Source organism: Dipodomys spectabilis, unplaced genomic scaffold, assembly GCF_019054845.1.
Source record: "Dipodomys spectabilis isolate Male_0828 unplaced genomic scaffold, ASM1905484v1 ptg000669l, whole genome shotgun sequence".
Lineage (NCBI taxonomy): Eukaryota > Metazoa > Chordata > Mammalia > Rodentia > Heteromyidae > Dipodomys > Dipodomys spectabilis.
Window position 1 is genome coordinate 4,137,335 of NW_024871346.1, and position 21,921 is coordinate 4,159,255.

Genomic DNA, 21,921 nt, shown 5'->3' on the forward strand with positions numbered 1-21,921 from the left:
GAACGGTCTGAGGTTTCAGGGTCCGGCCCACAAGGTAAACATGTGAGGTATGATGAATTCCTGCCAAGAGGGGCTATTGTTCCTTGCACTTCAGCTGAATGGGGTTTTGTTTGTTTGTTTGTTTTTCCTCTACAGAAATAGTTTTGCTCTGCTCGTCTGTGTTGGAAAGAATGTGGTGGATGATCCTTTAATATTTACAATATCAACTCCTTCTTAGACATGGGCATGCTTCTTCTAGAATTACACTGTAGCCACTGGTCACAGGTAGCTATTTCAGTTAAAATTACAATGAGATAAAATTAAAAGTCAGCTTTCCTTATACTAGCTCTATTTCAAGTATTCAACAGCTACGTGCAATTAATGGTTGGAAAATGCAGACAATGAATATGGCTGTTGTTTTAGAACACTCTAGAAGACACTGCTTGAAGGATTGACCCCCATCCTGTTTTCCCAGGTGCATACACCAGGCAAGTCTCTAAAGATATGTGCAGACTGCCTGACAGAGGCCGGGCAAGCTACCCGAGCCTGGTTGTAAACATCCCATTGTGGGCCCAACCGAAAAGCTCCCCACCTCCCTAGACCTAGTGGCTTTTTCATTAACCTCTGCATCCTTGCTCAGACCTCATAAAACCCAACTCCTGCCCCATCTCCTTACACAGTCTCCAAGCCCACAGGAAGGCTGTTTCCTTCCTTTCTCCTCCATTTTCCTAACACTGCTTATTGAAGGGTGACCAGACTTGAGGCTAACTCGGGCATGGAGACCTACTGGTTATGTAGTCATAGTCCTTTCTCTTGATCTTTATCTAATGTGTGTGTGTGTGTGTGTGTGTGTGTGTGTGTGTGTGTGTGTGTGTGTGTGTGTGTCCTGTGGCTTGAACCTGCGGCCTGGGCGCTGTTCCTGAGCTTTTTTGCTCAAAGCTAGCACTCTTTCATTTGAGCCACAGCTCTTCTTCCAGTTTTTTTGTTGTTGTTGGTTAATTGAGATTAGTCTCATGGCCTCTCCTGCCCAGTCCAGCTTCGAATGGTGATCCTTATATTTCAGCCCCCTAACTAACTGGGATTACAGATCTGAGCCACCAGAAATGGATCTTTATTCTTACCTAAAAATAAAAGGTGGAGTGATCTGACTTGAGAATACCGAAGAGTTGTTTGTGCTCACCAACCAAAGAAACCACCAGTGGCGATCAGGCACTTTGGTCCAGTGTCCGTGACACAGGTTTTGTGGATGTGGTTTTCCTGTATGATAGCTGTGGGTATGAAGGCGAAGCTCAGCCCTTAAAGCTCAATGGCTATGCCCATCCAGAGTCTCTCTGAGTCATGGGGGATCTGTCGTAGCTACAAAAACCTTAAGTGTTGAAAACATTGTCTCTAAGCCACGGGGGCCACACCGGTAGACAGCAAGCAGCAGGAATCTGCGCTTGGGCATCCTCGTGTACCAGTCAGAGGAGCCTGTAAAATAGTCAGTGATCCTCAAGAATGATTGGTAATTACAAGAAGGTGAAAGCGAGGAAAGGCATCTGTGAGAAGGGAAAGAGCAGATACAAACACCAAGAAAACACAAAGGTGGAAGTCGAGCAATTCTCTTGTAAATTCTTTGCCCATTGAAAAAGAAACAACTTTCATAACTGGAAGGAGGAGTCTGCGGTCAATTTTCTTCTATTCTCCTACGGATCCCTTTACTACATCACAAAGTAACAGATTTACCTGTCAGTAAAACTTTATTGCATGTGAATTCTGCACCTCATGTGCAGGTAGTGAGAAAGACACACAAACAGCATGTCGCGGACTTTCTGTGAGTCTGTGGAGCCAGTGAGGGCTCAAACCAGGAAAGTGGGAGGTCAGAAGTGCCTGGGAGCAGGGGAGAGGGCGGGAGGGATGGGGAGGGGAGGGGGAGACAGGGGAACTGGATTGTGGCTTATAAGGTTTGTAGCCTATTTTTGCCCATATTACCATAGAGCCAAAAAAGGAGTACAAGCCTTGCAAGCTTAAATACCTGCTACAATCTGCCAACCAGACTTCTCGGTTTGCTTCTCTGAATGCCAAGCATTGCCCGACTGGCCATGTAGCTATGGGCACAGACTCTGGGAAGTGGTCATAAGGAAATAAACTTGAGGAGCCTCAACCCTCACCTACTCCTAACCCAAGCTGCTTGCCCCAGCCTCGGTCCCCAAGCAGAACCGTCGTCTTTAGCTCATCAAAACTATCCATCCTCAGGCTGCCGTCGCTTTGGACAGTCCCTGGCTGACTGCACGGCACACAGCCAGGCCCTGTGAGCTCTCAGTTCACGGGGTGCTGTATAGTGCTCAGAGGTGGTAAATTGTCCCATCTCAATTACAGAGCTGGGCAGGGCAAGGACCCAGCACGGAATGCCTCTCCCCAGGGTAAAGTGCTCGGCCTCCTGAGGCGATTGCTCCCAGCAGCCCTTGCGCCCAATTACTAAAAATAGACTCCGTATAAAACCCAGGCTCTCAGGCAAGCGGGGGAAAATAGTTACTGGCAGAAGCAGCAGAGACTTGTGATAAAGTGTAGCTGTGTGTTTTCCACAAATCCGGGGACATGATCTATTCCCTGACATCACTAGTGTTGACCTCACTGATGGATTTCCTGGGTGGGATGGAAGGCAAACTATGAACGTCCTCAGAGGTGACAGAGGGGTTATAGCTATAAGGGGTTATGTGTAGGTTCTAAGTGGGGTCATGAAGGAACAGCGCCCCATCATTATTCTACTTTCATACTTTCTCCCGTTGGTTTCTCTCTCCCTTCAGAGTCTCTGATGCAGTGGCATGTCCTTAGCAGCGGATGAACCCCTGGGGTTCATGCTGGGGGTTTCTATCCTTCTGTTTTCTTTCTTTCTTTCTTTTTTTCCTCTCTCTCTTTTTGGGTAGGGGTTGTTTTTGGTGATACTGGCATTTGAACACAGGGCCTTACACTTGTCAGGCAGGCGCTCTACCACTCGAGTCATGCCCCCAGACCTTTTTGCTCTCATTATTTTTCAGGTAGAGTCTTGCAGTAGTGCCACTGCCAGCACCCATTGCAATCCTCCTCCCTAGGCCTCCAGGGTAGTTGGGATGCAGGCCCATGCCACTGTGCCCAGCTTGCCTTTTTTTGAGATGGGGTCTTGATAACATTTTGCCTGTGCTAGCCTGGAACTGAGCTTCTCCCAATCTCCACCTCTCAAGCAGGCTGGATGACAGGGGTGAGCCACCATGCCCAGCCTCCTCCTGTTTTCTTTGTAGCAATGGCATCGTGCTTTGCTGGCTTTCTGTCTGTCTGTGGCTCCTGGGGCAGTGATGTGGCCTGCCTGGTGTCTAATGCATGAATAATTGTGTTGAGCAGGTACTGTCAGTCCTGCCCTTGTCTGTCTGTCTGTCTCTCTTTCTCTCCTCTTTCTTTGATGCTCATTACTAGGAGCTTGGCTGTTCTGTATGTGACCCATGTCTTTTGCTGTTGCTTGTTAATTTTTACCCCATAGGTAGTAAAGACTGTGTATTTCTATCTTTTAGATGAAGCTTGACATTTTCGACAGTTCCCTTCTTACTTGTAATGGCTCTAACCTTCTCCTGTGAATGCTCCGTCTTCCAGGCTTCCCATACAAGGCAGGGACAGAGGAGGCCAAACCAAGCATCTTCCCTTCAGTGTGGGCAGGAGGGGTGCTGTCCTCCCAATGTCAGAGCCAGAAGAGCTCCACGCAGGCCCTGGTACCCACACTGGAAGCAGCAGCTCCCCCAGACCTTGGGGGTGTGGAGGAAACCATCCATAGAGACCACGATCACACCAGGCTTCTGGTACTGCACACAGAGCTGAGATGTGGTATCGGTGCTGCGGTCCTAAGATAACCTCTCAGGAAATTCCTCCACGTGATCCTACATTGCGTCCCTTCCCACCACACTAACTGTGGGATGATCAGGTGTGTGCCTCAGCTTCTCCATGGTTTGTGCCTCCCGTTAGCTGCCTTGGGATTCCTTTGGGCCGCAATGTTTTCTGTCTTGTATCGCCCATCAGCAGACTCCCAGTGATCTTGTCTTTTCTCTTCTTGTCTTGTTAAACAAGCTTGTCAAAACCCCTTGCCCATAAGCAATACTGTGTCATTTTCTTTGCTGGTCTGAGGTTATTCTTCTTCGTGCTTCTGTACTTTTCTTTCAGCAGTCTTCGCGGTGAATCTGCAGAGAGCAATCTTTCAACCATCATTCACTGGTCAGGGAACTGGTGAATTCCAAGGGGGGAAGCAGGGCTCTGAGCTCCAGGGCGTCTCAGAACCTCTTGCTTGCCAACGCCTCGAGGAGAGGGTGTGGTGAAGTGTTTTGCAGTTATGTGGCTGCAGAATTTGTTTATTCAGGGAAATCTCATCACATTCGTGTTCCAAGAAATACACCAGACATTGGCCATGTTTGCTAAATGCAGGTGCAAAAGGAAACTGAGACCGTCAACCCAGGACACTGCCTTCTCCTCCACCCGAGTGATGGACTTACTTCACCGTGATGCCGCTATAACTCACAGAGAGGGCACGTCTGAACTCAGGCTAGCCAGCTGCCAGGGAGAGGAAGATCAGGTCTGTGTTTTCCATTTATAAGATAGTTGTGAGATTCAAAATAAAATATGTGAGATAATATTTTATGACATGTAAAGTTAGGCTAACAAAAACCCAAGGAGTAGTTGTTGTAAAGTGTAGTTACCAGGCCACAGGTAGAAGAAGTTAAAGGGAAGACATCTGAGTCTTCTCTCAATCTATCAGCTGCCTCCTTACCCAGTTCTCCTATGCTTAGGAATAGCGCAAGCTAGAATCTCAGGAAAACACACATAGACAAGGAAGAGAGTCCATCCTGAGTCCTCTACTTGGCATACCCTGAGAGCCAAACGAGGATTTCTTCTCCCTCCTTGGCAAAGGGAGACTTTGAGGTAGAGAAATCGACTCTCCAGGATCTCCTGATGTGAAAACATCCACAGATGGTCACCCTTGGGCTGAGCTTCCTTGTGAACAACATACAGAAACTGTGGCCTAGAGAAGTTAAGTAATGTGCCCCCAGTCATGCTGCGATAAGGGCAGAAGTAGAACTAGCAAGCCGGTCTCCAGGCCGCTGCTCAACATGACAGCACATGGACATACATCTGTGGAGTCTCCGGCGCAGGTGGAGCCCTGCTTGAGGGGCCGAGCGTCCCACACACAGCCTGGCCTCAGCCCTAAGAGGAGACTGACTGCACACAACAACTCAAGACTTGGAGGAGGATTCGTTAAGTGTTCTGGGAGTCAGAGAAAAGGCTCCTTGCCGGGAGCAGACACAACAAATCTTTCCATTCATGTTTTCCACTCAGAGAAAGGCATTTCTTTACTTCAAAGATTCCTTAAGGAAAAGAACATGGATGTACATGTGTGTATATACACGTGTGTTTATATACATGGATGTACATGTGTGTATATACACGTGTGTATATATACATGGATTCTACAGCCAAAAAGTCTGAGAGACGAGCACACATATAGATTATACACACTTGCCCGTGCACACACACACACACACACACACACACACACACACACACACACGTAAGCATGTATGCACATCCATGTACACATTAGGCACACTCACAGGTAAGGAACTGTTACTTTTCTTTCTTTGGTTATTGTTGTAGATAGTAATTTCAGAGACTGGTTTTCCACTTCCTATGCAAGTTGAAAAATCTGTTGCAAATGTCTAAGGCAAGATAGAGCGCAGTCTGCCTGACACAGGCTCACCACCGTCTCTGAACTGCCTCAAGAGTCCAGGGTGGCAAGGAAGCATGAAACTCCCACGTCCCCTGGCAAGGGCTCTCATTCCTGTGTTGTGAAGGCTAGGGCATCTAGTCAGAGTTTACTCCCTAAAGTTTATGGAGCAGCTCATTGTTTTGGCTTCTGTTAGTGTAACTGGGCCCTAATGAGGAGGACTCGGTTTTGGCAATGGATGAGTCTCAGTCTCCCATCCATAGGCTTAATGAGCATGTGGCTGAGTGGCTCCACAGGCCAAAGTCTGTTCTGTACTTGGAACAATGGTCTGTTGGTTGTCTTGATTTCCACTTTAAAGATTTTTTTTAAAAAAGCTTTCTTGTTTTGGTGGTGGTGTTTCCATTGGAGAATGCAAGTTAACCAAATGACCAGAACCAGAGCACAGGACATCACTAGGAGATGGTCAAGCGACCATCCCTCCTCCCTGCTCCCCCCTCCCCCACCATGGTACCTACTTCCTCCTCAGGAAGACATGCAGTGCTCATTAACCTGCAGAAGGAGCTGTCAAAAACCCTCCTTGCTTAACACAGCATTTCTCATTGTTTGAACAGGAAGCACAACGAGCCATGCAGAGGAGACGTCCATTCTAAGCTTTCTGCCCTCAGGCTGTTCACGCAGCCCCTCAAAGCTGAGGACAAGGTGTGAACTTTCTAGTTGTACTACACCCATGTTTTTTTTCCCCTGAGAGGTTCTGCACACCCCAGCGTTCTGTCACTTGTTGGGAACCGATGCTGTCAATCCTTTCAGCCAGGATTCCTATTCCTATAGCTACAGCTCTTCCTTGTATCCCAAGGCCATATTAAAATTGGGATTCTTTCCTGGGTCTCTTGATTTCCAAAGACCATGTTTTTACCTAGGTGCTATATGCTTGTTTTTTAAACTCCTCTCAAAAAGAATTCAATGATTGGGGACTCTTTCTCTTTTTTGTTCTCTCTGTCTCTGTCTCTCTCATTCACTCTGGCTTCTTGAGACGGACGGAGTCTCATTATTACACTCAAATTCAAGATCCTCCTGCCTCTGTTTCCCAGAGAGCTGGGATTAGCAGCATGAGCTACTATGCCTGACTCCATTGTACCTTGTTTAGGCAACTTCTTCTGCCTGCTAGAAATGACTGACTGACACACAGAGAGAAATAGACAGAGAGACAGAAACAGAGATGTGAGTGAACTTGTAGAATCATGAGTAAGACACATGGGTTTTTTTTGCCATTTGTAATACTTATCACTCACTCTCATGGCTATTACCACTCTGTGGGAGATGTCACGCCTGGACATAGGTTAAACATGCTATTTGAAGAATGAGAAGCATCCCGCGTCCCGGGGTGGAGAAAGGATGGTTGGGAAAGAGAGGTCCAAGACTTGTCTCTAAATACTTTCCTATGGAGCAACCCCTAAGCCACACTGTTTGCAAAGCAAAACAGCACTGATGGAATCAGTCTCTTATCTTCCCAGGGCCTTACCCTGAGAGCTTCAGGGGAAATTCAGGTAGGAAACCCTCGGGAAAGTTCTGTTGAACAGCAAGTGTCTTTGTCTTCCTCCCTTGCCTCTGACTGCTCCAGTTTTCAAATTCTCAAATTTGAATTCTCAAATGATGGTTAGCTTGACCTTCAGCATCCCTGCCTATCAGAAAGGGTTCAAGTTTTGAGGTGTGCTGATGCCGACTAGAGGAACAGGAGAGTGGAGGCGGTGGCTAGGTTGAACAAAGCAAGCGGCAGCTAACGTGGGATTGGGATACAGAGCCCACTTGCTGGGAGGAAGAGGCTGGGAGAGAAAGCGGACTGATGTGAGACAGGAGGCTGCCCGGCAAGGTGTGGAAGTCGGAGGATGGAGGACAGCTTTTAGGGATTGGAAGGTCTTCCATGCAAAAATAATGGTAAAGATTAGCTTTAGTTTGGATATTAAGTTTCTTTTTCATTCGGTGTGCTGTTTTTAATTCAATAAACATGGAAACTATATACGCAACAGCAATGAACAACCTTCCACAAAATATCCTCAAATGAACCAGCACAGTGGCTCATGCCTGTAATCCCAGCTACTCAGGAGGCTGAGCTCTGAAGACCATGGTTCAAAGCCAGCCCAGGCAGGAAAGTCCATGAGTTATCACCAATAAATTACCAAAAAAAAAAAAAAGAACCCCAAACTGGAAGTGGTAGAGCACTAGCCCTGTGAGTAAAAGAAGCTCAGGGACAGTGCCAGGGCCCTGAGTTCAAGTCCCAGGACCAGCACCAATAAATGAATGAATGAATAAATAAATAAATAGTATAGTCCTCCAATGAGAACGTGGAGCAGGAAGGGATCTTATTGCCTGGGAAAACAAGAGCTTCTGGTCCCAGCATTCTTGGTGATGCTCGGAGCCTCTACCCTCTGCCTGTGTGTAGCTCACGAGGTCTCACTCACTCCGGTCAGTCCAGAATGAGTCACGCTCCCTCCGGCAGGCAGTTCCCACGTCCACCGAGGGAAGGAAGGGAAGGCAGCAAGAAAAAGAATAGGAATTTAGTTGTCATTTCAATATATCCCACCGGGTGGTAAAACTCTAGCTGTCATTTTTTTTCCCCTCCCGAAACTGTAAGATGTCAGACACGTGATAGGTGAAAACAGCCTTTAAAAGAAAAGTTAAGATTGTTTTCAAATTTGTTTCTTTTCCTGACCCTCTTGGAACTGCCTACTAAGTCAGCTAATCCCTCTGGCAAACTCGGTGGAAACTTGACCAGAGTCTTGAGGGTGCCATTAAATATGTAAGAGGGCATTTTGCTCTCAGAGGAGAGTGAGGGCAGGGGTGAGGAGAGCGAGGGCAGGGGTGGGACACCCCAACTCCGCCCACCAGGTCAGCAAGCTCAGAATGATTTATTGATGGCGCGTGGACTGGATCTCACTGGGCCAGCGGTGAGGAACCTCCAAAAATGAAATCTTCAAGCAGGAGGAGTCTCCCGTCACCTCTGGTGACCTCAGGGATCTGACATAGGCTGTCATTTCCAGACGAGTTTTCAAGATATTATTTGGAATTCATGCCTCATCTTTCCCTTTTGTTGAACCCCACAGGACTGACTTCTGGTACAGCTCCTGCTATTACTGTGATCATACCTATTCTTGTACCTTCAGTGAATATTGTCTTCCAAAGATGAAGGAAGCCGGTGACCCTGAGTGAGAGAGTCAGCTAAAGAGACCAGGTTGCCACTAGGGCCGGTCTGTTTGCTCTCCGGGTGAGAAGCAAATAAATCACCAAATTCCTGGTTATCTTTGATTTATACCCCGAGACTTCATCAGCAAAAGCAGTAGAATTGCAGGCCACAGCAGGATAAATGAGAAATCCTCTTTTATGGAAACTCCTGGACAGGCTTGGTCTTCGGCCAGGAGAGGATTTTGCCAACATCTGTCCTCTAGAGATATCACTGAATTCTGCTGAAATGACTTCCTGCTTTTCCCTCTCTCCACCTCCCTTCTTGAGGCCCTGTCTTTGAGCGTTGCCTTAGAGAGGCTTCGGCTACACGCAGTCATTGCCAGAGCAGAAATACAGGTTGAAGGGGTTATTTCTTTTATAAAGGTGTTTACTTTGTTATTAGTCAGAAAGCCTTGTAATGCAATAAATAGTAAAACTTTGAGCACCAACAGATATGTGGGCAAAGTACAATGACGAGAACCAGAGGTGGCTACAGTGCTCATGATGGTTTCAGTTCAACAGCCCCACACATAGGCACTCAGACGCAAGAATCGTGGTTCCGGGTGTCCGATGCAAACACGTAAAGGGAGGTGATGCATTGTACCCAGCGTTACCCCCACTGTCTGTCCAGAACAGAGCATCGCATGAGGCAGGCTGAGAGTGCACCCAATGCATCTGTGAACTGAAGGTTGGGCTGCCACTCCCTGGAAGCAGACAGTGGCTGGCCGTGGTCCCTGTGCAAGGTCTGTGTGGAGAACTTGCATGGGGGGCACTGGGAAATGGAGACACATAAGCTACCAGGACTGTTGGCAGGAAGCAAGGAAACTCCAGTGGAGGGACAGTTGTGTCTCATTCTCAAAGTTGCCTCTTGGGCTCTTTTGATTTGTGGTCCGGAGTAGGTCTAGCCTGAACCTCTCCTGAGTGTTATAATTACAGTCCAGCTTCAAAGCAACATCCTCCTATTTGTATTTTATAACTAGGGCAGGAACTAGCACATTTCAGAGTTTGCATTCTTGGATTTGATAGCACAGAAGGGTCCAAAATGAATCTAACTGCTATGCCCCTGCATCTCAAAGCTGTCTTTCTCTCGAGTTCAGTTTCATCTTATTTCTTGGGCGTTGTGGGTCGTTGAGAACAGTGTCTAAGTCAATAAAGATGCAGATCTGTTGTCACAATCTACCTTGCTGTTCACTAGTTGTGTGGTTTGGGGCTAACTTTTTAGTTTTCCCATCTATCAAATGGCAACAAACAGTATATTCCTTAGCAGGTTATAGCCATAGCTTTCAAATGCACCAAAGTAAACAAAACATCCCACATGCAGGCATGGTGGGGCACACAGCTGCAACCTCAGCTACTCAAGAGGTAAACACAGGAGGACTGAGAAGTCTGGGCCTACCTGGACCAAGTTAGCCAGATGCCATCTCAAAAACAAAATACTAGGGGTGTGGCACCGGGGTAGACGGCTTGCTAGCCTTGGATTCAGTCTCCAGGAACACAAAACCAAACCAAATCACAACAATAACAACAACAGCAGCAGCAACAAGTGTTTTGCACAGTAAATGCAAATCACTTTGGCTATCAGTAGTCTTGTCACCACCGTTGCCTCTAGTAGCAGCAACCAAGAGGCAAGAACATTAACTACTGTTTATAGATTGGCTTGGTAGACTCACATGGCAAAATCTGTGTGAGTTATGTAGTTCTAAGATTTACTATTGCCTATCAAATCAGTCTCCTTCCTCCTGGGAAATAAAGCATATTATGAAGGGGGACTGGGCCTTAGAAGTTTGTCTTGGCCTTTCTACTTGGGAGAATATTGTGTTTTATCCATTGAGAGAAGCAGGTGGTGGGGCAGGCAGGGCATGGGGGGACCTGAGGTTTGTCTTCTAGACTTGTCTTGGTTGATCCTGCATGTAAAGTGACCTTGACCACCCTTGTCTCAGCTTCCTGTCATGACTGCCAATTAAGAGCCTAGGCCCAGCACTCAGGTCTCCTTGGGACCAGAGGCGGGCACTCTATGTTTTGTTTAAATACACAATCGGTTTTGTATATGACAAGTCTACTTCCTCATTTTTTTTCTGGTTCCTTCCATTCCCCGCCCCCTTTGCCCCCCACATTGAGAGCACCAAGGTGGAAGTCATCACAAACAGGAACATAGCGCCCTCTAGAGTTTTTTCAGAAGCGTGTCTGCATTGAACTGAAGGCCAGGCCCAGCCATCTCTTAACCTGCGTGGATCTCTAGGTGCAAACCTCAGTGAACTTAGTTTTGGAGAAATTTAAAACTATGAAATAAACACGCAATGCAAACAAATAAACAGAGCCAAAAAATGCTGTAAAACGATAGACACATAGAAACTTGAGCTATGGAGGAAATGATCAGAAAAAATGCTAAGTCCTCGGCATAGAAGCCCTTATATATTTCACATAATATTATATTTCATATAATGCAGGACAACCTTTTCAATGCTTTTATTAATGTAATTAAGAAAAATGTTCACAGATTTAAGAAAGATAAACTAAAAGTTGATTTACTCAGTATTTTAAGTTTTTAAATGTTTTAGTTTATAGTGTGAGTTTATTATTCTCCTCCTTCCAGACATGAGCCCAAATTAATAAAATAAAATGTTATTTTTCTCCTAGGCAACACTCATAGAAAGTCGCAAATCACCTGGCCTACCCCTTTCATAGAAAATGAAGCCACAAACCCTTTTGTTTGTCGTCAAGAGCTTTATACTTTCCAGAATACTAGCTCCGATAGTAATGCCTGCAACGATCTTCCAATAATAACAACCATGAAGTTACTGTGTCCCAGGAACTTGGCTATAACCTACACAGAATGCCTCCACTAACCCTTGCCACAGGGAATCCAAAAAGTTGTTGATTACTGTCACTTCCATTTTAGAACCAAAGAAATGGAAACATACAGAAATCAAATGGCTTGTCCACATTCAGAGCTCACCAACTCCTATGGGCTTTGCGCATGTGACAGTACATCTGGCTCCCATTCAAATAGTAGAGAGAGATGCCAGACAGTTTTCCTGCACACTGAGATGATGGGATGGTGTTTACCTGTTATTCCGTCACATTCTGTATCACATTTGTTGATCTGTGTGTGCCGAACCACTGCTGCACTCTTGGAATGATTCCAAATTGATTGTGGTATATAATCTCTTTTAAATGTATTTTTGCAAGTTCAATTTACAAGTCTTTTATTGAGAATTTTTGCCACTGTATTCATAGGCAATTGGCCTATAATTTCGTTTTTGAGTTGTGTTCTTGTCCAGTTTGAGTATCAGAGAAATATTGGATTCAAAAGGCGAGTTTGGTAATGTTTTCCTTTTCTATTTTTTAGAATAGTTTGAGAAGCACAGGTATTAATTCTTCTTTAGGAATCTAGTAGAGTTCTGAAGTGAATCCATCCAGTCTTGCTTTTCTTTGCAGGAATGTTATTACTGCTTCAATCTTCTTGCTCATTGTAGGTCTGCTTGTGTGGTTGATATCCTCTTGGGTCAATTTAAGCAGCTTATATAAGTCTAGAAATTGATTTATTTCTTCTACATTTTCAAAATACACCCTATAATTTTTTGGATTTCATTGGTATTAGATTTGATTTCATTGGTATTAGGTAGAGTTCCATTCTCATCTCTAACTTTATTAATTTTGGTTATCTTGCTTCTTTTGATCAGTATGGCTAAGGGTTTATTGATCTTGTTTATCTTTTCAAAGAACCAACTTCATGTGTGTGGGGGGTGGGAGGCACATCGTGAGGTTTGAACTCAGGGCCTGGGCATTGTTCCTGAGTTTTTCACTCAAGACTAGCACTCTACCACTTTGAGTCACAGAACCAATTTCTGTCCAGGGTGGCTTCAAATTAGGATCCTCAGATCTCAGCTTCCTGAGTAGCCAGGATTACAGGCAGCATGAGCCACTGGCACCCAACTACAGCTTTTTATTTCATTAATTCTTTCGGATTTTGGTGTGTGTGTGTGTGTGTGTGTGTGTGTGTGTGTGTGTGTGTGTGTGTGTGTGTGTGTGTGTGTATGTGTGTGTGTGTGTGTGCCAATCCTGAGGCCCAAACTCAGGTCTTAGGCACAGTCCCTGATCTTTTTCACTCAAGGCAAAGGGATCTACCACTTGTGCCACAGCACTACTTCCTGCTTTTTGGTGGTTCATTGGAGATAAGAATCTCACAAACTTTGCTGCTCAGGCTGGCCTTCAACTATGATTTTCAGATCTCAGCCTCTTGGGTAGCTAGGATAACAGGTATGAGCCACCAGCAACCAATGTGTAATTTATTATTACTCATATTTTTCTGTATGCATTCAGCTTTGAAGATAGGATTCCCCCTATCTTCAGCAATGCTATGAATTTTGTTTATAATGGAAAGGTTTTTTTTGCATTGCATTTTTTTATTGCGAAAATACTGTACAGAGGGGTTACAATTACATGGGCAAGATAATGAGTACATTTCTTATCAAGCATTGTAGCCTCCTCCTTTGTTTCCCCTTCCCATCCCTTCCCATCCTCCCCCCGCCCCCCCACCCAATCCTCCCTGCCACCCTCCCCCCCCCCCCCCCCCCCCCGGCACTGAAGTTGTGAAGTTCGTTTTCGACATAATGACTTGTACATCTCATTGTTGCAATGGGTCCACCTGTATCCCTATTCCCTATTTAAACGATTTGTTTTTTCCCTTCCCCTCCACAAATTATACCAACATCAAATACAGTGAAAGCAGGGGTTATGCCGTGGGGGAGGGACATACAAAGCAACATAGAAATCATCTTATAAATATGTTAGAAACAATTGAATGAAAGAAAAAAACATTTGAATGCTTATCTTGGGGTTCATTCCCCTAACATCAACTTATCTGACCTTTTCTGCTTGACTCAGACATATACTAGTTATTGCAAATAAGAGAAACCATGGGACCTATGTTTCTTTGGGCCTGGCTTACTTCACTTAATATAATTTTTTCTAAGCTTGGTACTGGCACAAGAACAGACCTCAGGACCAATGGAATAGAATTGAAAACCCAGAAATGAACCTACAGACCTATAGCCATCTAATCTTTGATAAGGGAGCTAAAAAAATAGAATGGAAGAAAGACAGCCTCTTCAGTAAATGGTGCTGGCAAAATTGGTTAACTACTTGTAGAAAACTAAAGCTAGATCCTTATATCACCCTGCACCAGAATCAACTCCAAATGGATCAAAGACTTCGGAGTCAACGCAGACACTCTGAAAACATTACAGGATGGAATAGGAGAAACCCTAGGTTTTCCTAGGCACAGGCCAAAATTTTCTTAATAGAGACCCAGAAACACAACAAATCAAAGAAAGGTTGGACAAATGGGATTGCATGAAATTGCAGAGCTTCTGCACGGCAGAGGACATAGCTAGCTTGATAGTGTTTTGGTATTCATTTTTTTACTTTAAAGATGCTCTGCGGAGGGGTAGCAATGAGTACATTTCTTGTGGAGCATTTGTTACCCCTTCCCTTGCTGTGTCTTGGTTATCCCATTTATGCATGACCGTTGTAACACACTTACTTTTTCTTTAAGGACTGGCACTGTTCGATTCATACCACTGGAAAGACTTATCACTGAGATTTTATTTGACTTTTTAAGTTTCTCATTTCCAGAATTCCAATCTGAATTTTTGTTTCTTAGTATTTCAGTCTTTAATGAATTCCTCTTTCATATCCTTCATTGTTTTCCTAAATTCTTTCACCTGCTTATTTGTATTCTTGTTGAGTTCCTTCAGCTTTCTATACCTATCCTTTCCTTGTTTTGTTGATCATTCTTCTAGCTTTTGAGTTCTTTGGGCTTTCTTCTTTATTGTTCTTCATTGTTAACCTGTATTGGTGTCTTGTTGACTTGTTTTCTCACATTTCTTGTATTTATCTGGTGAAATTTATGCAAGAGGCCAAGACATTCGTTGGAAGTATTACCTATGGTCTTACAGTTGAAATATTCTCAATGTCCACTCAGGATTGTGCAATGGGAGGGTTGTGTTACACTTTTTCACTTCTAAACTAGAAGATAGCTTGGTAGCCAAGCTGTGGACCACATGCACAGAGTCCCGGAACTCATCCCCAGCACCACTCAAACAGAGATGAGCTAACTGGAGTCTTTCGCATCTTCTTTTGCCTGAATTGATGTTACATGTGGATTGAGAGTTGCGCTGGTCAAAGTTCATTTGCCCACTTTTGTGTTACTTCTGTCTTCCTTACTTTGTGCACTGGGAACCACTGCTAACTGTACAGTTTTTGAGTCAACGGGCCAAACAAGTTACCATTTGTTACACTCCCTCCCCTCCCCAATTTTTTTCTCAGGGGGAAGCACACATATCACCTGTGGGAAGTGCCCCAAATATGTCTGCTAGTGAGAAGAGCAAATAGAGTACTAGGCTCTGCACTGGTGACTGGGAACAGATGAGAATCTATCAAAGTATGGAATATGAAGTGTGATATGTGATATGAAGTGTGGATACAGTGGAGTCTCTATATTATGAACTGCTTATCCTCACATAATTAATAATTCTGGCTTTTGCATGCTTTGTTTTTGCAGGTATCAAGTTCTTACTGTAAATGAAATCTATACTTTGTGTGTGTGTGTGTGTGTGTGCTGACCCTGGGAATTGAACTCATGGCCTGGGTACTGTCCTTCAGCTTTTTGCTCAAGGTAGTACTCTACCATTTGAGCCACTGTCCACCTCTGCCTTTTTTTGGTGGTTAATTGGAGATAAGAGCCTCATAGATAGATAGATAGATAGATAGATAGACAGACAGATAGATAGATAGATAGATAGATAGATAGATAGATAGATAGATAGATAGATAGATCTACATATAGATATATATCCTGTTTTATTACCAATTTTTCTGCTTTTAATCTAATGTCACAAATGTTAATTTTTTTAAATCTGTAACTAAAACTTTTATGATTCCTTTAGAAAAAATATGATACTTTTTTCCTGTTTGTTCTTTAGGAGAAATTTTAGGATTAGTACTTCAGATTATACAGCTACAAAATAGAGAGCCTAATTGTGATCATATGAGTAGAGTTTAAGAATATTTTGCTTTCTACTGGTGAGTAAGGTATAATTCATCTTTTATTCAGAGTATTCTTTTATCCCAAAAAGTTTTATCCTTTCAAAGCAATTATTTTCATTTTGAGCAAAATGAGTACCTGAGCATTCAATCATATTTTCTCTTGAGAATGAATAGATTTTTGAGCATTTTTAAAGTTATTCACCAGCAGCATGTTATCAGGATAAAAGTACTTTTAGTCAAGTTTTCTTTGACCAGCTTTGGTCATAATTGTAAAAAACAAAAATAAACCATTGAATTGTCACAATTTTCCTTTCTGTTATTTGAAAAGCAGGATCCAAATCAGTCATTGGTGACATATTTTTAAGCAAAAATGTTTTAGAAAAGCAAAGACACAGATGAACAGCCAGTAAATCTGAATTCCTGGCCCTGATTTTTGACTTGATAGATATTTTAAAACTTGAGACAAGAACTTCAGATGATTAAGAAAAGTCCCCTGTTCATCAACTGAAGACAAATTCAGTACCATCTTGGATGCCTTGGGATAGGAACAGAGGCTGGGCATGTGGGTATATGAGAACCTGTAGTCTCTGATTCATGGTCAGAAGTCACCTGGCCAAGCAAGCCGCATCTCCATGACCAGCTGGAAAGGAGCACGGGAGCTGGTGTTGATGAGTCACCTCAAGCAGGACACTTTGGCCGTGGCTGTGGTCATGTTTCTGCTCTTTAATTTGGTGACTCCCCACAAAGGCAGGCAGAGCCCAGGGCCGGGTTTGAACCCTGGACTTCTTTGCCCTGGGAGCTTCATTAAGGGTATGAGGTCTGCGCTGCTCCATGTTAACGGGAGGTAAATGAGTCTAAATTCAGCTTTTCTCTTTTAGGGAGTTTTTCAGAGAAGATAAAAGTAACATGGGGGTTACAAGATGGTAAACAAGCCAAATTTTTAAAAATGTGATGTAATCAAATTAACTTCGATATGTGTTTTTTTTTTTAACATAAAATCACTTATATAAAATATCAGAAGACTCTCTGATCCTTCACAAGTGAGCACTGTGTGTAGACACAGTCCATGGGTAAAACTGAGAGAGAGAGAGAAAGTTGCATGAAAAATTATATAGTACAAAGTAGTCTTAGAGCAATGTTTACATTTTAGATACAGTTTCATTGCAAACATTTGCCCCATGCATTTGACTGTGGAAGTTATAGTTACATAGAAATTCTTTCCCCTGAATGATTTGCTTAAAAGTCAACATCTACTCAGTGGAGCTGCTGAATTCATGCTGGAAATTTTTCTCTTTTTTCTTCAAAGATGTACTGAAATTACAAAGGTTACTGATATATTTGCCCAGAAAGGATGAAAAATATGATACAACAATGAAGACTCCCAGAACCTTAGTTCCTCCAGCATAAAATCCTCTATTGTAATCTAGGTTCTAAATACACACATATTTTTTATTGTTATTGTAAAGATGATATTCAGAGGGGTTACAGTTATATAAGTCAGATAATGAGTACCTTTCTTTTTGAACAGACACACATATATTTTCTGGCTCTGATTGTTTCCAACTGAGTTTTCTGATGACCATAAATAGAGATTTGTACCCACACCAGTTGGAACCTACATATGTGGATAGGAGATGGTCTGTGTGATTAAAAAAAAAAGACCTCAGGGTTGAATAAGGTAGACTTGAGTCAACAGCACTGTGGTGTGCTTTGAAAAGGATGCCACATCCTGGCGAAGAGAACGTATTGTTTTTTCAGTTCTAGATTCTCATTTTAAAAAAGAAGTGGTATCATCTCTGTAGGCTCTTCAGCTATGTACTAAATGAAAGTACAAATGTGTTGAGAAATTGTCAGAAATCCAGAGAAAGGCTGTATGCGTAAAGTTCAGCTGAAGAATAAAAGATAATAAAGTCAAAAAGTAAGGTCTCTGTTCATTGATTCTTTTTCAGTAGAGAGAATACCTTACAGTATAATGAAAAGAGCAACAGATTGAAGTCCAGGAATTCCGAATTCAGGACTTTATAGCACTGTAATCTAGTTATCAGACTTCCCCGAAACCTAAGTTTCTTTGAATTGTGTGTGTGTGTGTGTGTGTGTGTGTGTGTGTGTGTGTGTGTGTGTGTGTGTGTTAATAGATCCTGACTTGAATTACAACACAGGAGAGGAAGTGATCCAATAAAAGATTCAGCACTGGTAGATTCTGGATAAATGTGAACTCTCATTTTTATCACATAACCTCCTATGTTTTTTTTTTGGGGGGGGGGGGGGTCCAGTCATGAGGCCTGGTCACTGTCCCTCAGCTCTTCAGCTCAAGGCTAGTGCTCTACCACTTGAGCCACAGCGCCATTTCTGGCTTTTTTCTTTTTGCTTATGTGGTGCTGAGGAATCGAACCCAGGGCCTCATGCAAGCAAGGCAAGCGCTCTACCACTGTGCCACCTTCCCAGCCCCTCTCCCATGTTTTAATTCAAGTCAGGATCTACTTAAAAACTCCATACTGTAATGTATATTTCACTCACATGAGGTGGAGCCACAGATGGAGAAGATGGCTGTGAATGAGAGACGTGTCGGGTTTTCTGGCATCCATGGACATCCTTAATGATAAGTACTGATCGCACGCGTGCATGCCACGATTGATGAGTATCTCTGAAACTGTGACGCAAAGTAAGTCCTTCCTCCCTCTAGCTGCTTTTCTCAGGTTCTGTCACAGCAGAGAGGTCACCAAGCCAAGGCAGGAATGGTGACCCTGCTGTGACTGTCTGACTTGGGCTGCACCACACGTTGGAACTGGCCTGCTTGGGGGAATACGGAGGAGTCTGGAACTGGAGACCAGAGCAGCGTTCTAGGGAGAGTTCAATAAATGGATGCTTCTGGTAGCACCTCAGAAAATCTCAATGCAAATAGGGATTCAGGCAGCAGGAGTTCAGCCTGTGTTCGTGAGGCTCCCGAAGGGCATGAGAGCTGCCCGGGGACCTGGAGTCTGAAAGAATGCACACCATGTCGGGCACACCCCAGCCCTGTGTGAAGGAATGCATCATGAGTGGACCAGTAGGATGAGTGATGGTTGCTGACAAGGACTCTGGGTTTCAATCCAGCTCATGCCCAGGCCCCTCCCTTTGCTAAGCAACCAGTATATTTGCCGGGGAACAGATCATAGGTGCTGTTGGTTACACCCAGCGCATGGTAGTTCACACAGAATAGACAGATCTAGCAACCAACCCCAATCTTCCTTACTGCCCAACTGTGACCTCAAGTAAGTGTCACCCATCCAGGGGCTTACCCCTCTCCGTCTGCACCCACCTGGTGATCTCCAGAGACACACGACACTCACACTTTGATAGCTTTGATCTTAATCTAAAAAAGAATATGAATTTAAAACTAGAAATATGTGCCAAAAGAATTGATGGCCCTAAAATAGTCCTTTTTGTTTTCTTTCTGCCTTTCTTTTTCTTTCTTTCTTTCTCTCTTTCTTTCTTTCTTTCTTTTTCTTTCTTTCTTTCATTCTCTTTCCTTCCTTTTTTTTGCAAAAAGGTTTATAATATCAACCCTATATTATTTTGGAGGGCCACCCAAATGGGAGATACTTCCCAGGAGCTGTGATTATAGGGGAGCTGCCTATTTTCCTCAAAGGAGTGGACATTTGGAGACCATAAAGTGAAAGTTAACTCTGCCAGGCTAAAGACAGGGAGGTCAGCTGACACACTGTTTAGCTCACAGGCCAAGAAAATATTGTCAAATTCCTATCAAGTATTTTTTTATTAAAAACCCTCACAGGCTTTTCATGCCTAAAATTGTATTTGCTTCCACTACACTGCTATTAAAAATGTCATACACCCCCCCCCCCCCCCCCCCCGCTCCTCCCACTCTGCCCAGCGGAGCAAGGAAGCCGTGAGTGGTACATCAAGCAGTGTCAGTCCCAGCCTCCATCCGTGACCTTGGTCCCTCCCTAGAGCATGCAGTCATTGGCTCAGAATGTTCAGCTGTGAGTGACGGTGCATCTGAAGGTTTTGGTGATGTAAGCCTGAAATCAAGGAGAGCCACGATTAAACTGCACCTTGATTAAGCTACCCAGGACCCAGAGGGCTGCAATTAGGACTGGATGATGCTTTGTTTGTTTGTTTGTGTGTGTGTTTGTTTTATGAGAACTCATTTGCACTTGGGAGCCTGTGGAATGGAACCTCACCCTCTACCTATCGGATACCTGACCAAGTAGAGACTTTCAGCCAGAGGGCTTTTCCCTCTAGGAAGCCTTTCCCTTCCCACCCTAACCATGGTAGGAGCTCTCCCTCTGTGTCAGCCCATCTACCCTTCATTCAGCTTTCCATTACTGTGACAGAGAACGTCAGACAAATCAACTTCAAAAGAACAAAGGCTTATTCTGGCTCACTGTTTTGGAGCTTTGAGCTCATGACCAATTTGGGGCCTGCTGCTTTAGGCCTGTGTTGGCTCAGCACAGTGGAAGCTTTTTGGCCAAGAAGGGCTAGTGACCTTGTGGCTGGCAAGGGGGCGGGGCGGGGGAGGGAAGGAAGCCTGGTGCTAGCTATAATCCTAGCTACTCAAGAGGCTGCGAACTGAGGATCACTGTTGGAAGACAGCCTGAGCCGAAAAGCTCAGGAGAGTCTTATCTCCAATTCATCAGTAGAAAGCTAAAAGTAGAGGTGTGGCTCAAGTGGTAGAGAAACCACCCTTAGTGAAAAAGCCAAGAGAAGATTGCAAGGTCCTGCATTCAAGCCCCAGTACTGGCACACAAATGGTGGGTGGACAGGGTCCCATAATCCCCTTTGAGGAAATGCTCCCCTAACTGGTACGTATTAGCCATTGCCTCTTTGAGTTTCTGCCACTTCCCCAATAGTGTCCATTTCGCTGGCATGTAAGTATTCTGATATTATTCTTACTGTGCAATTCATTCATGCCTCATAATACTGTGAAGCAAGAATATATTTATATGTAAGGCAAGACAGCATAAACAGGATTAACAATAAGGGAAGACAATGGAAAAAATAAGTGGATTTGATTTGGAATTTGAAAGACACAGCAGTGATTTTTTAAACAGAAATCAGGGTGGGGCTGCAGATTGGCCCAAATGCTTTAGAAGACCATACTGCAGTGTTTGTCATGCCCATTTTTTTTCATACTCTATGATGTAACAATCCCACTCTTAAGTGTATTCCCAAGAAAAGAACTTCCCTAGATCTAACCAAAGGATGTTGGAGAGCATGTTGGAACACAGGGGTAGGTGGGCATCAGGAACTGGGAATCAGACACATCCACCCACAGAAGCATGGGGAACGAAGGGGTGCTCTGGGACCACACACCACAGAGTGGGTACCAGCAAAAGAAACCAGCACCGACATGCCCAGCGACATGCCTCAGGCTTCTGTTCCAACGAGGGAACGGGTGGGAGGGGCGCGGTGAGAAGGAGAGCACTTCTCCATCTGGTGCTGGTTTCCAGTTGTGAAAACTCGCTGGTTGTCACCCTCAGGGGGGTGGGCATTTTCCCTGTATGTATCGCACATCACTAAAAGGTAAAAGGAGAGAGAAAATAGCAGAGGGGGAGAGGAAAGAATGAAAAGAAGAGGAACCGGAAAGACACAGGGTCGTGGGCTCTGCTGCATCAGACCCAGCTGGCTCACCCTCTGCCCTTTGCACACGGCCGGCCTGGCCCTGGTCCTGCCCTCTATGCGCCCAGCGCGAGGATGGCGAAGGCTCTGTCCTCCCTCCCTCCCTCCCTCCTCCCTCCTCCCTCCCTCCCTCCCTCCCTTCCTTCCTTCCTTCCTTCCTTCCTTCCTTCCCTCCCCTGATGAGCTGGAAGAGTTTTCCAAGTGGGTAACACTGGTAGCAGAGTAACTGGACAAGTTAAGCTGCGCTAAAGAAATAAAATTTGGAAGCCATCTTCTCTTCCTCTTCCTCTTTCCCTTTTCCTCCTCTTCTCCCTCCTTCTTCTCCCTTTCCATCCCCT

The 21,921-nt window shown here is 44.4% G+C and overlaps 1 protein-coding gene across 1 annotated transcript in view; it reads left to right on the top strand.

The window, feature by feature from the left end:
• Positions 1-21,921, top strand: part of Clic5 (chloride intracellular channel 5) — a 102,200-nt gene that overhangs the window by 9,476 nt on the left and 70,803 nt on the right. The window lies entirely within an intron of this gene.